Source organism: Oncorhynchus mykiss, chromosome 23 (assembly GCF_013265735.2).
Source record: "Oncorhynchus mykiss isolate Arlee chromosome 23, USDA_OmykA_1.1, whole genome shotgun sequence".
Classification (NCBI taxonomy): domain Eukaryota; kingdom Metazoa; phylum Chordata; class Actinopteri; order Salmoniformes; family Salmonidae; genus Oncorhynchus; species Oncorhynchus mykiss.
In genome coordinates, this window is record NC_048587.1 from 11,162,796 (window position 1) to 11,175,039 (window position 12,244).

General features: G+C 41.2%; 1 protein-coding gene across 4 annotated transcripts in view; it reads right to left on the reverse strand.

The window, feature by feature from the left end:
* The window catches only part of LOC110502244 (suppressor of fused homolog), a 41,693-nt gene extending 34,663 nt beyond the window's left edge, over nt 1–7,030 (reverse strand). For 2 of the 4 annotated variants that reach the window (XM_021580130.2, XM_021580129.2), the window contains exon 1: nt 6,704–7,030. The gene's annotated coding sequence lies outside the window, so the exon portion shown is untranslated. The remainder of the gene's footprint in view (nt 1–6,703) is intronic. The other 2 variants (XM_021580128.2, XM_021580131.2) reach the window with 2 other exon arrangements.
* Between the last annotated feature and the right edge of the window lie 5,214 nt (nt 7,031–12,244).

The window sequence follows — 12,244 nt, forward strand, 5'->3', positions numbered from 1 at the left end:
AGAGATGTTCCATCGGGTTCAAGTCCGGGCTCGGGCTGGCCCACTCAAGAACATTCAGAGACTTTGTCTTGGCTGTGTGCTTCGTCTCATTGTCCTGTTTGAAGGTGAACCTTCGCCCCAGTCTGAGGTCCTGAGCGCTCTGGAGCAGGTTTTCATCAAATATCCCTCTGTACTGTACATCTTCCCTTGATACTGTCTAGTCTCCTTCTTCAATTTAAGAATGATAGAGGCCACTGTGTTCTTGGGGACCTTCAATGCTGCAGAAATTTGTTTGTACCTTTCCCCAGATCTGTGCGACACAATCTTGTCTCAGAACTCTACGGACATTCCTTCAACCTCATGGCTTGGTCCAGTCAAGTTGTAGAAAAATCTCAAGGATGATCAATGGAAACAGGATGTATCTGAGCTCAATTTAGAGTCTCATAGCTAAGGGTCTGAATACTTATGTAAATAAGGTATTTCAATGTTTTTTAAACATTTGCAAAAAAAATCTAAAAACCTGTTTCAAGGGGTCTGAATACTTTCCGAATGCACTCTAGCCGTCTGTAGCTCAGTCAAAACAAACTTTCTCTCTCTCAACAACAAAAAAGCACCCCCACCCCCAAACATCTTCCCTCAGCTATGGTCCCAGTTCTTCCATGGCTACATATCCCCAGACATGTCACCCATTAAGCATGTTTGGAATGCTCTTCATCAATGTGTACGACAGCGTAAAGAGGAGTGGGACAACATTCCACAGGCCACAATCAACTCTACGCAACTCTATGTGTCATGCTGCATGAGGCAAATGGTGGTCACACCAGATACTGACTGGTTTTCTGATCCACACCCTTACCTATTTAAAAGAAAAAGGTATCTGTGACCAACCGATGCATATCTGCATTCCCAGTCATGTGAAATCCATAGATTAGGGCCTAATACATTTATTTCAATTAACTGATTTCCTTATGTGAACTGTTACTCAGTAAAAGTTTGGAAATTGTAGCATGTTGCATTTATATTTTTGTTCAGTGTACATTTTTATTATGATTACTTTGTTTTTGTTTGTTGTTTATTTCAGTGAAGTGAGATCCCTGTAGGGACGAAGACAACCCCAACCTTAACTACTTATACCCATACACATCTCCTTGACCTGTATCTTCACATGACTTCTACCGAGCTATGTCTCCCATTGCCATCACCCCACTGATGCAGTGGCGCAACAACTACAGTCACGACCTTCAATCTTTCCCTACCGAGCATCAATTCACCTTAAACCTGGTCTCCAGGAGTATGAGGAAACCCCAGGGGCCTGATCCCAGGGCGTTCCACCACTATCCTCAACCTTACCATCTGCCCTGGAGTAACGGTAGACTTACAGTGAGCTCCAAAAGTATTATTTTGGGCTCTGTACTCCAGCACTTTAGATTTCAAATTATACAGTGACTGTGAGGTCAAGGTGCAGACTGTCATCTTTAATTTGAGGGTATTTTCATCCATGTCGGGTGAACCGTTTAGAGCACATTTTGTACATCGTCCCCCCATTTTAGGAAACCAAAAGTATCGGGACAAATTCACTTAAAATAAACGTTTGACATCCAAACTCCAGATACTATATGTTTAATACAAAGCAGCCAAATGCTACTTTTGTTCATTTTCTCCATCTCATTATTTTATTAATACATAGCTACCTCAGGCTACTTCAATGTTGGAGTCATTCAGGTCTGGTGTTTTCATTTGGCTACCATGTACTACTATAATTTATCAAGGTGTTCTGTAACATCAGCAAGTTTGCATAAGAAGAGAGGGGATTACTCGTTTTACTGTTTGCTTTGCCACTCCTTTTATAAACTCCTTTCATTTGCCTCTTAGTTCTTACTGTATAACCCCGTCACGCATTTAAACCCTATCTCTCCTACATAACCCACTGTCGTTCTAACCTTTGTCTTTCATATATGTCACCGATGATTGATCTCTCTTACTCTATAACCCTTTGTCATATACTGTATTAAAGCCAGTCGAATCTCTCATATCTTATCACTCCTCACATTTGACTCTGTCCATCAGCATAGAAATATAAGTACTAGAATGGACATTCCCAGTGAAGTCACTAACTGGTAGTCACTAACTCTTCCATGGAACAGGCTCTGGGTCTGAGTCACCTTTCCCAGTTGAGAGATAACACATAGTTGTGGCCAGGGTGTGTTGGTTGGGAATACGCCATCCTATGTTTAGAATGTTCCCTGAACTGTAAAAATGTACAGTAAAATGTGCTTGAGCACACACCCTGTTTCTCTATAAATAAGTGTCACTGATGATTTTACTATTCATGTTTGACTGTCCATATTAATCCAGTCCATAGTGTAAATAAACATTATGATGAGATTGTAAAGATTAATGAGAAAGTGTATTTTCTGAAGACACATTTATTAATTTACATGGTGTACATACAAAATACATACCCCAATTACAGACTTCAGCAGTTTATTACTTAACAAAGCTGAAATGTAATGTGCTGACTACATGTAATCTACAGAAGGACACAATAATTATTTTATTTGAAACCATAAGTTTGCCATGGAAAGTCAGAGAATCCATATTCCTCATATAGAAGTATAGGTGCTGCCGTGTTATGCTGATAAGCAGTGCCTTGCCAGAAGAACTGAGCCCATAGATGACATCTCCAGTAGCCACCATCTATGGAATTCAGTTCTCAGGGCACAACACCTCTCATTCTCCTCCCATATTGTGTCTTCCTGAGCTTCTTTCACTCTAGGCTTTAGCACCTTTTAAATCCATTAAAATGGCTGCTGTAACACCTGTATTTGTTTTCGTTCATAGTCAATCTGTGACACTTTAGTATGATATTTTACGTTACTTTAGGTTACATTATGATTGGAATAACAGTGTACAATATCGTACAAATTATAAGACATAGTTCCATACATCTTACTGAGTCCTACAATAGCTTATGAATTGGATGATTAATTTATCATATATTTTGGAGGACGTATTATACGTCTTTCTCTAAGACCTCGTTGCTTGTTACGCACTCATAACAACAAAGGAGAACTACAAATTACGGGAAGAATTTATGTTGGCGGTTAGGGGAACTAACGACAAAGGTTATGAAAATGTACGTGGCAGGTTATGTGAATTGGGTTAAAAATTCAGCATAAGGGTTAGCTAAAATGCTATAACTATCCCCGAGGCGACTCGAACACAGTACCTTTGGATTGCTAAACGGTCACGGATTATGCCCACCCCTACTCCCCGAGCAACCTTCCTATTTCGTTTCTGTCTAAAGTAACTAGACCATTAGTAGGTATCACACATCTTGAAGGTGCTCAGAAAAATGTCAAGTATGTTTTGTATGGCTCTGAGGCCAGGCTGGTTGTGTGAGGTTTGCACTTTTATGACTATTCAACTAGACCCATAAGGCAAGTTCAATCAAGTGTACCTCTACCATGTTGAAACATTGTTTAAAACCTCAGTAAACGGAACTGGTCTGACTCCTATTTAGAACGAAACCTCTGTACAGCTGAGTGATAAAAGGCAGTGAAACGACGAGCAGGAGATCAGTGGAGAGATTGCCCAACCTCTTACAGTGCCTTGCGAAAGTATTCGGCCCCCTTGAACTTTGCAACCTTTTGCCACATTTCAGGCTTCAAACATAAAGATATAAAACTGTATTTTTTTGTGAAGAATCAACAACAAGTGGGACACAATCATGAAGTGGAACGACATTTATTGGATATTTCAAACTTTTTTAACAAATCAAAAACTGAAAAATTGGGCGTGCAAAATTATTCAGCCCCTTTACTTTCAGTGCAGCAAACTCTCTCCAGAAGTTCAGTGAGGATCTCTGAATGATCCAATGTTGACCTAAATGACTAATGATGATAAATACAATCCACCTGTGTGTAATTAAGTCTCCGTATAAATGCACCTGCACTGTGATAGTCTCAGAGGTCCGTTAAAAGCGCAGAGAGCATCATGAAGAACAAGGAACACACCAGGCAGGTCCGAGATACTGTTGTGAAGAAGTTTAAAGCCGGATTTGGATACAAAAAGATTTCCCAAGCTTTAAACATCCCAAGGAGCACTGTGCAAGCGATAATATTGAAATGGAAGGAGTATCAGACCACTGCAAATCTACCAAGACCTGGCCGTCCCTCTAAACTTTCAGCTCATACAAGGAGAAGACTGATCAGAAATGCAGCCAAGAGGCCCATGATCACTCTGGATGAACTGCAGAGATCTACAGCTGAGGTAGGATACTCTGTCCATAGGACAACAATCAGTCGTATATTGCACAAATCTGGCCTTTATGGAAGAGTGGCAAGAAAGCCATTTCTTAAAGATATCCATAAAAAGTGTTGTTTAAAGTTTGCCACAAGCCACCTGGGAGACACACCAAACATGTGGAAGAAGGTGCTCTGGTCAGATGAAACCAAAATTGAACTTTTTGGCAACAATGCAAAACGTTATGTTTGGCCTAAAAGCAACACAGATCATCACCCTGAACACACCATCCCCACTGTCAAACATGGTGGTGGCAGCATCATGGTTTGGGCTTGCTTTTCTTCAGCAGGGACAGGGAAGATGGTTAAAATTGATGGGAAGATGGATGGAGCCAAATACAGGACCATTCTGGAAGAAAACCTGATGGAGTCTGCAAAAGACCTGAGACTGGGACGGAGATTTGTCTTCCAACAAGACAATGATCCAAAACATAAAGCAAAATCTACAATGGAATGGTTCAAAAATAAACATATCCAGGTGTTACAATGGCCAAGTCAAAGTCCAGACCTGAATCCAATCGAGAATCTGTGGAAAGAACTGAAAACTGCTGTTCACAAATGCTCTCCATCCAACCTCACTGAGCTCGAGCTGTTTTGCAAGGAGGAATGGGAAAAAATGTCAGTCTCTCGATGTGCAAAACTGATAGAGACATACCCCAAGCGACTTACAGCTGTAATCGCAGCAAAAGGTGGCGCTACAAAGTATTAACTTAAGGGGGCTGAATAAAGTTTGAAATATCCAATAAATGTCGTTCCACTTCATGATTGTGTCCCACTTGTTGTTGATTCTTCACAAAAAAATACAGTTTTATATCTTTATGTTTGAAGCCTGAAATGTGGCAAAAGGTCGCAAAGTTCAAGGGGGCCGAATACTTTCGCAAGGCACTGTATCACCCCCAGCTTCATTTTGCAGTGAAGCTGGGGGTGACAAGAGGTTGGGCAATCTTTATTTCTTTAAAAAGCCACTAAAATGGATGTGAGAAGATGGTGATAGAAGATATCAGCACCTCTTCCTCCTAAGAGTAAAATGCTATTTGGTTGGGCATATTCCATCTTCATCTTAGACTGAACGATGAGCCAGTTTGTTAGAGGGGTATGCAGTTCCTGATCCTAGATCTGTGCCTAAGGGTTACTCCTACTCTTAACCTTGCCAAAGGATGTTTAAAGGATCCATCTGCAGCAGCCAAGATTCCTGACCGTTTCACAACTTCTGTGATGGAAGTTGGCAGGGAGGAAAGGGAATTTTCTGTGGTGGGGTGATGCAAGGCCTGATTCAGATTGCAATGCGAGATACTGTACAGCAGTGGTCAGACACAAACAAGCACGTGCACACACAGTGCACTGGTCAAGCCGAGACATGTCACATAAAACAGTTCAGAATCAAGGGGAGTAGGCAAGAAGGTGAAACGTTCAGATAAAAATAAATAGTTGATTCACTACATGAAAGACAATCATACTGTATCTGTACACAATACTTATCTATCTTAACGTTCTGTAACGTAGAACCCTCCCATGGACAAGCCCCAGCAGTGTGTTACAAAAACACAATACTTATTTTAATGTTGCTCAGTATATCTTTAAATCCACAACAATAGATATGGTTTGCCACTCATCGTCATCTGAACAATTTATGTTGCAGGAATATAACCCATTCAAATGACTAGAGTCAATATTGACAGTGTGAGTACAGTTCGAGGAATCGTCAGTGTTATCCCCAGGTGGTTTACAGTGCATTCCTGAGTGGACATACGCACACACAAACAAACAAGCACACGCACACAGAAAGTTGTGAGGAAGAACACACCTTAATATATGCTCAGGAAACTGCAGTCTTCCCGTCAGTTAGTTGAACTGAGCAACAACCGGTTGAACTGCCTGGAACTAAACTGGAATAACCTTGCCTGAGACCTGGAGTCTTGTGTTAGCTCCCAGAGCTAATGCTTAGGCTTTAACCCAGTGGGGTTAAACACAGTTAAACCCATTCAGTTGTTGACTAGGAACTATTGTTGTTCAAAAATATAAATGAAAAGATATGAATCACACATATGGTGTAGACTAAAGCGGGGACAGATCTGGCTACCAGGCAAAGTCTGAGCACAGTCTCTAATCTTTAATCAACCTCTAGCATATGTAACCCAGACAGATACGGTTCAATGGCCCCTCATAGATCAGATACTCTAACTCCACACAGCCCTTGTAGCCTTGGTTTCTGCCATGTTGCTTACGTCCATCCAATTCTCACAGAACGTTGAAAGGCCAACAAGAAGTGTACAAGGGTTTAGTGGTTAATTTCAGACTAGGCGATTCACACTACTTTGTGTGATACATAATGTTGAATAGTAACAGCTCTACATAATCTCTTATTCCAATACTGAAATTATACTCACACAGATGAAGACATTTGTTACTCAAATACTTACACCAGACTACATACATTGTCCCATTGCTTCATCGTGTCTTTCCCAGAAACAATGTTCTGGCTAATTAAAAAACAAAACTCACAATAGTGACCTGGCCCTCATCCAACAAATAGAGGTATCTTCCATTTTGGCATCTGATATGTCCATTTAAAACACCATTGAGGATATTCTGTTTCATTCTGAAATCCTACTGGAGTTTAGGCCATCCTCCACATTTCTCCCTCCACTGATATCCACCTGTACTGTCCAGCCAGGTCCCACTGTTCCCTGTCCCACAGTCACACCACACTGTCTGACATAGAGTTGAGACTCGCTTAAATACCACTCCTCTCCCCCTCCTTGTTTTTCTAGCTTTCCCTCTGTATGACAAGTAAAGCAGTCACTTCCCAGCAAGGAAACAGTGGGAGTGAGGCTCACGCCCCCACACACAGTGATTCAACAGAGCTACTTCTGAGGAACTCCATCAGACCAGCCCTGCCCTCCCTCACTTCCCATCAGAAAACCTGGGGAGAGGCTAGGGGTTGCTTAATAGTCTTTAGTCACTTCCTCTGCTTGTCTTCTCTTTTCTCTCACCTTCAACTCTCTCTTATTTCTCTTTTCTGATCTAAAAACATTAGCAAAAAATGTAAATGAATTCCTGAGGAATTGTGTTGTCACGTCCTCTCCGGTCAGATGAAGAGGAGACAAGGTTAGGAGAGGAGGAACCTGTGTTAGAGTATTGATATGCAGCCTTAGTCTGGTGGAGGAAACAGGAATTCCCCTCAGCCTCAGAACAGCAGCTGGCACAAGGCACAGGAAAACATGCATTGGTTGGTATCTGTGTGTTTATGCAGTCACGTGTTGCCCTTTTTAACAAAGAGGCATGCTTCAAGAGTTGGTGGAATACAATTAGGTTTCCACAAAACCAAAAAAATTCTCTCATATATGTCAATTAGGTTATTGCGTCATTGATTCCGATTTCTGCGTGTGGAGAAGGGAGTCAACTTGACCAATCTAGACAAGCTTGAAGCCTAAAAAAATAACATTGACTCCACTGTTAGGCTAATTATCAGTTTAATCATGCACATAGTGTAGACCTAACGGTTAGAGAGGCAAGCCAGCAACTGGAGGGTTGCCAGTTCGAATCCCGGGTCTGATGGGAAAAATCTGGAGGGAAGTGAGCTAGCAATCGGAGGGTTGCCGGCGTTAAATCCTAGATGATATTTCCTGCTGTTGAGCCCTTGAGCACTTAACCCCCCCACAACAGTAGCTCCAAGTGTGACAACCCTCCACACCGTTCCAAAACCAGTATACAGTGCCTTCAGAAAGTATTCACACCCCTAGACATTTTCCACATTTATGTTACAGTCTGAATTTAAAATAAGATTAAACTGAGATGTTTTTGTCATTGGCTAACACACTTTACCCCATAATTTCAATGTTTTTAGAAATTTGTAAAAATTTATTGAAAAGCTGAAATGTCTTGAGTGAATAATTATTCAACCCCTTTGTTATGGCAAGACTAAATACGTTCAGGAGTAAACATTTGCTTAAGTCAAATAATAAGTTGCATGAGTGCAATAAGTGTTTAACATGAATTTTGAATGATTACCTCCTCTCCGTACCTCACACATACAATGGCCTCTCAGTCGAGCAGTGAATTTCAAACAGATTCAACCACAAAGATCAGGGAGGTTTTCCAATGCCTCTCAAAGAAGGGCACCTATTGGTAGATGTGTAAAAATGAAAGAAAAAAAGCAGACACTGAATATCCCTTTGCGCATGGTGAAGTTATTACAGGTACTAAAGTAATACTGCAAAGAATGTGTCAAAGCAATTCACTTTTTGTCCTGAATACACTGTTGTTTAGTGCAAATCCAATACAACACATGACTGAGTTCCAGTCTAAATATTGTCAAGCATAGTGGTGGCTGCATCATGTTATGTGTATGCTTGTAATCGTTAAGGCCTGGGGAGTTTTTCAGATAAAAAAAAGAAACTGAATAGAGCTAAGCACAGGCAAAATGGTAGAGAAAAACCTGGTTCAGTCTACTTCCCACCAGACACAAATTCACCTTTCAGCAGGACAATAACCTAAAACATAACCTAAAATTTTACCCACTCCACAAATGTCTTATTAACAAACTATAGTTTTGGCAAGTCAGTTAGGACATCTACTTTGTGCTTGACACAAGTAATTTTTACAACAATTGTTTACAGACAGATTATTTCACTGTATCACAATTCCAGTGGATCAGAAGTTTACATACACTAAATTGACTGTGCCTTTAAACAGCTTGGAAAATTCCAGAAAATGATGTCATGGCTTTAGAAGCTTCTGATAGGATAACTGACAATTTGAGTCCATTGGAGGTGTACCTGTGGATGTATTTCAAGGCCTACTTTCAAACTCACCGCCTCTTTCCTTGACATCATGGGAAAATCAAAAGAAATCAGACAAGACCTCAGAATTTTTTTTGTAGACCTCCACAAGTCTGGTTCATCCTTGGGAGCAATTTCCAAACGCCTGAAGGTACTACCTTCATCTGTACAAACAATAGTACGCAAGTATAAACACCATGGGACCACGCAGCCGTCATACCGCTCAGGAAGAAGACGCGTTCTGTCTCCTAGAGATGAACATACAACAGCAAAGGACCTTGTGAAGAATCTATATCCACAGTAAAACGACTCCTATATCGACAACCTGAAAGGCCACTCATCAAGGAAGGAATCACTGCTGCAAAACCACCATAAAAACCCAGACTACAGTTTGCAACTACACAAGGGGACAAAGATCGTACTTTTTTTTAATGTCTTGGTCGCAAATGGGTCTTCCAAATGGTCAATGACCCCAAGCATACTTCCAAAGTTGTGGCAAAATGGCTTAAGGACAACAAAGTCAAGGTATTGGAGTTGCCATCACATAAGCTCTGACCTCAATCCTATAGAAAATTTGTGGACAGAACTGAAATAAATCAAATCTGAAATAAATAATTCTCTCTACTATTATTCTGACAATTCACATTCTTAAAATAAAGTGGTGATCCTAACTGACCTAAGACAGGGGATTTCTACTATGATTAAATGTCAGGAATTCTTAAAAACTGAGTTTAAATGTATTTTGCTAAATTGTATGTAAACTTCTGACTTCCACTGTACATCTGTAAAATTATAGTCTAGAAACTAAAGCTTTGGTTGTCTTCCATGTCTTCCATTCTCCCTGGACCTCCTCAATGACCACCTCTTGAACATCAGACTCAGAACTCACTGTCCCTTTCCAACCTTGTTGAGGATGGCGCATTGTCAAGCTCAAAAAGCCTCAAATTTGCTCAGTTGGCCATCGATTTTTCAACCCTTGTATTGGTCAGCTTGTTGCGTGCTTTGGTGAGTATGATCCCAAACAAGGACCAGTTAGCTCGCTGAGGCGGCTGATGTTGGTGGGATTTGGAGGATGAAGGCAACAGGGGAAAGAACCTCAGATCCACAGTCTCTTCCACCAGGTGGCTGATGAGATATGTTGGCACGACTGCCATATTGTATCTGCATCCCAACGCCCTTGCTTGGAAGTGTACTTTGCCAGACTGCCAAGAACGTTGCCCTCATCCAGGCCAAGGTGGCGAGATACGGTAGTGATGACTCCATAGGCCTTGTTGATCTCTGCACCATCATACAGGATGCTCTTGCCAGCATACTTGGGGTCCAACATGTACCTGCGGCATGTATGGGCTTCAGGCAGAAGTCTTCACGCTTTTTTGATGTATTTCCCAACTGCAGTTTCTTCTGCTTGGAGCAACAGTGAAGTGGGCAGGGCAGTATGGATTTCTTCTCTTACACCTGCAAGCAGAGTCTGAACATCAGACAGGGTGGCATTGTCTCCCTCAATCTGTGCAATGCCTACTGCTTTAGGTTTCAGGAGTTTCAGGCTGCTTACCACTCTCTCCCAAAATACATCATCCAGGAGGATCCTCTTGATGGAGCTGTCCATATCGGCAGACTGTGATATGGCCATTTCTTGGAGAGACCAGTGTTGCCAACTAATTTTCAGTGTAAGTTGCTAGAGGAAGGTTGATTAGTTGCTAAAAGACGTTGTTCATGTCATTGCGTGATAACGTAAAACTGCGTCATTACGTAGAATACACAATAACGTTACTCAAATTGACTGGCCATCTCAGCAAAAAACATGATTTGATATTTGTTCAGGTAGAGACTCCCACTCTTTCCTGTACTTCTGGCTGTAAATTTTTGATTGAGGCATGTTGATTGATGTAAGTTCTGTTCAATAAAAGTAGAGGGACTTTTGTCAGAGGTTGCTTGTTGTGAGCGCTGAGGGAACATTATGCACTTGGCCAAATGATTCTGCATCTTTGTTGCATTCTTCACATATTATTTGGCACAGTATTTGCAAATGTACACAACTTCTCCTTCTACATTAGCTGTAGTGAAATTTCACCACACATTTGGCATTTTCCTGTAAAGATTAGAAAAATAATTGTAAAAAAACTAACAAATACAATTCCATGTACAGATACAGTGCCTTGCGAAAGTATTCGGCCCCCTTGAACTTTGCGACCTTTTGCCACATTTCAGGCTTCAAACATAAAGATATAAAACTGTATTTTTTTGTGAAGAATCAACAACAAGTGGGACACAATCATGAAGTGGAACGACATTTATTGGATATTTCAAACTTTTTTAACAAATCAAAAACTGAAAAATTGGGCGTGCAAAATTATTCAGCCCCCTTAAGTTAATACTTTGTAGCGCCACCTTTTGCTGCGATTACAGCTGTAAGTCGCTTGGGGTATGTCTCTATCAGTTTTGCACATCGAGAGACTGAAATTTTTTCCCATTCCTCCTTGCAAAACAGCTCGAGCTCAGTGAGGTTGGATGGAGAGCATTTGTGAACAGCAGTTTTCAGTTCTTTCCACAGTTTCTCGATTGGATTCAGGTCTGGACTTTGACTTGGCCATTCTAACACCTGGATATGTTTATTTTTGAACCATTCCATTGTAGATTTTGCTTTATGTTTTGGATCATTGTCTTGTTGGAAGACAAATCTCCGTCCCAGTCTCAGGTCTTTTGCAGACTCCATCAGGTTTTCTTCCAGAATGGTCCTGTATTTGGCTCCATCCATCTTCCCATCAATTTTAACCATCTTCCCTGTCCCTGCTGAAGAAAAGCAGGCCCAAACCATGATGCTGCCACCACCATGTTTGACAGTGGGGATGGTGTGTTCAGGGTGATGAGCTGTGTTGCTTTTACGCCAAACATAACGTTTTGCATTGTTGCCAAAAAGTTCAATTTTGGTTTCATCTGACCAGAGCACCTTCTTCCACATGTTTGGTGTGTCTCCCAAGTGGCTTGTGGCAAACTTTAAACAACACTTTTTATGGATATCTTTAAGAAATGGCTTTCTTCTTGCCACTCTTCCATAAAGGCCAGATTTGTGCAATATACGACTGATTGTTGGGCCTATGGACAGAGTCTCCCACCTCAGCTGTAGATCTCTGCAGTTCATCCAGAGTGATCATGGGCCTCTTGGCTACATCTCTGATCAGT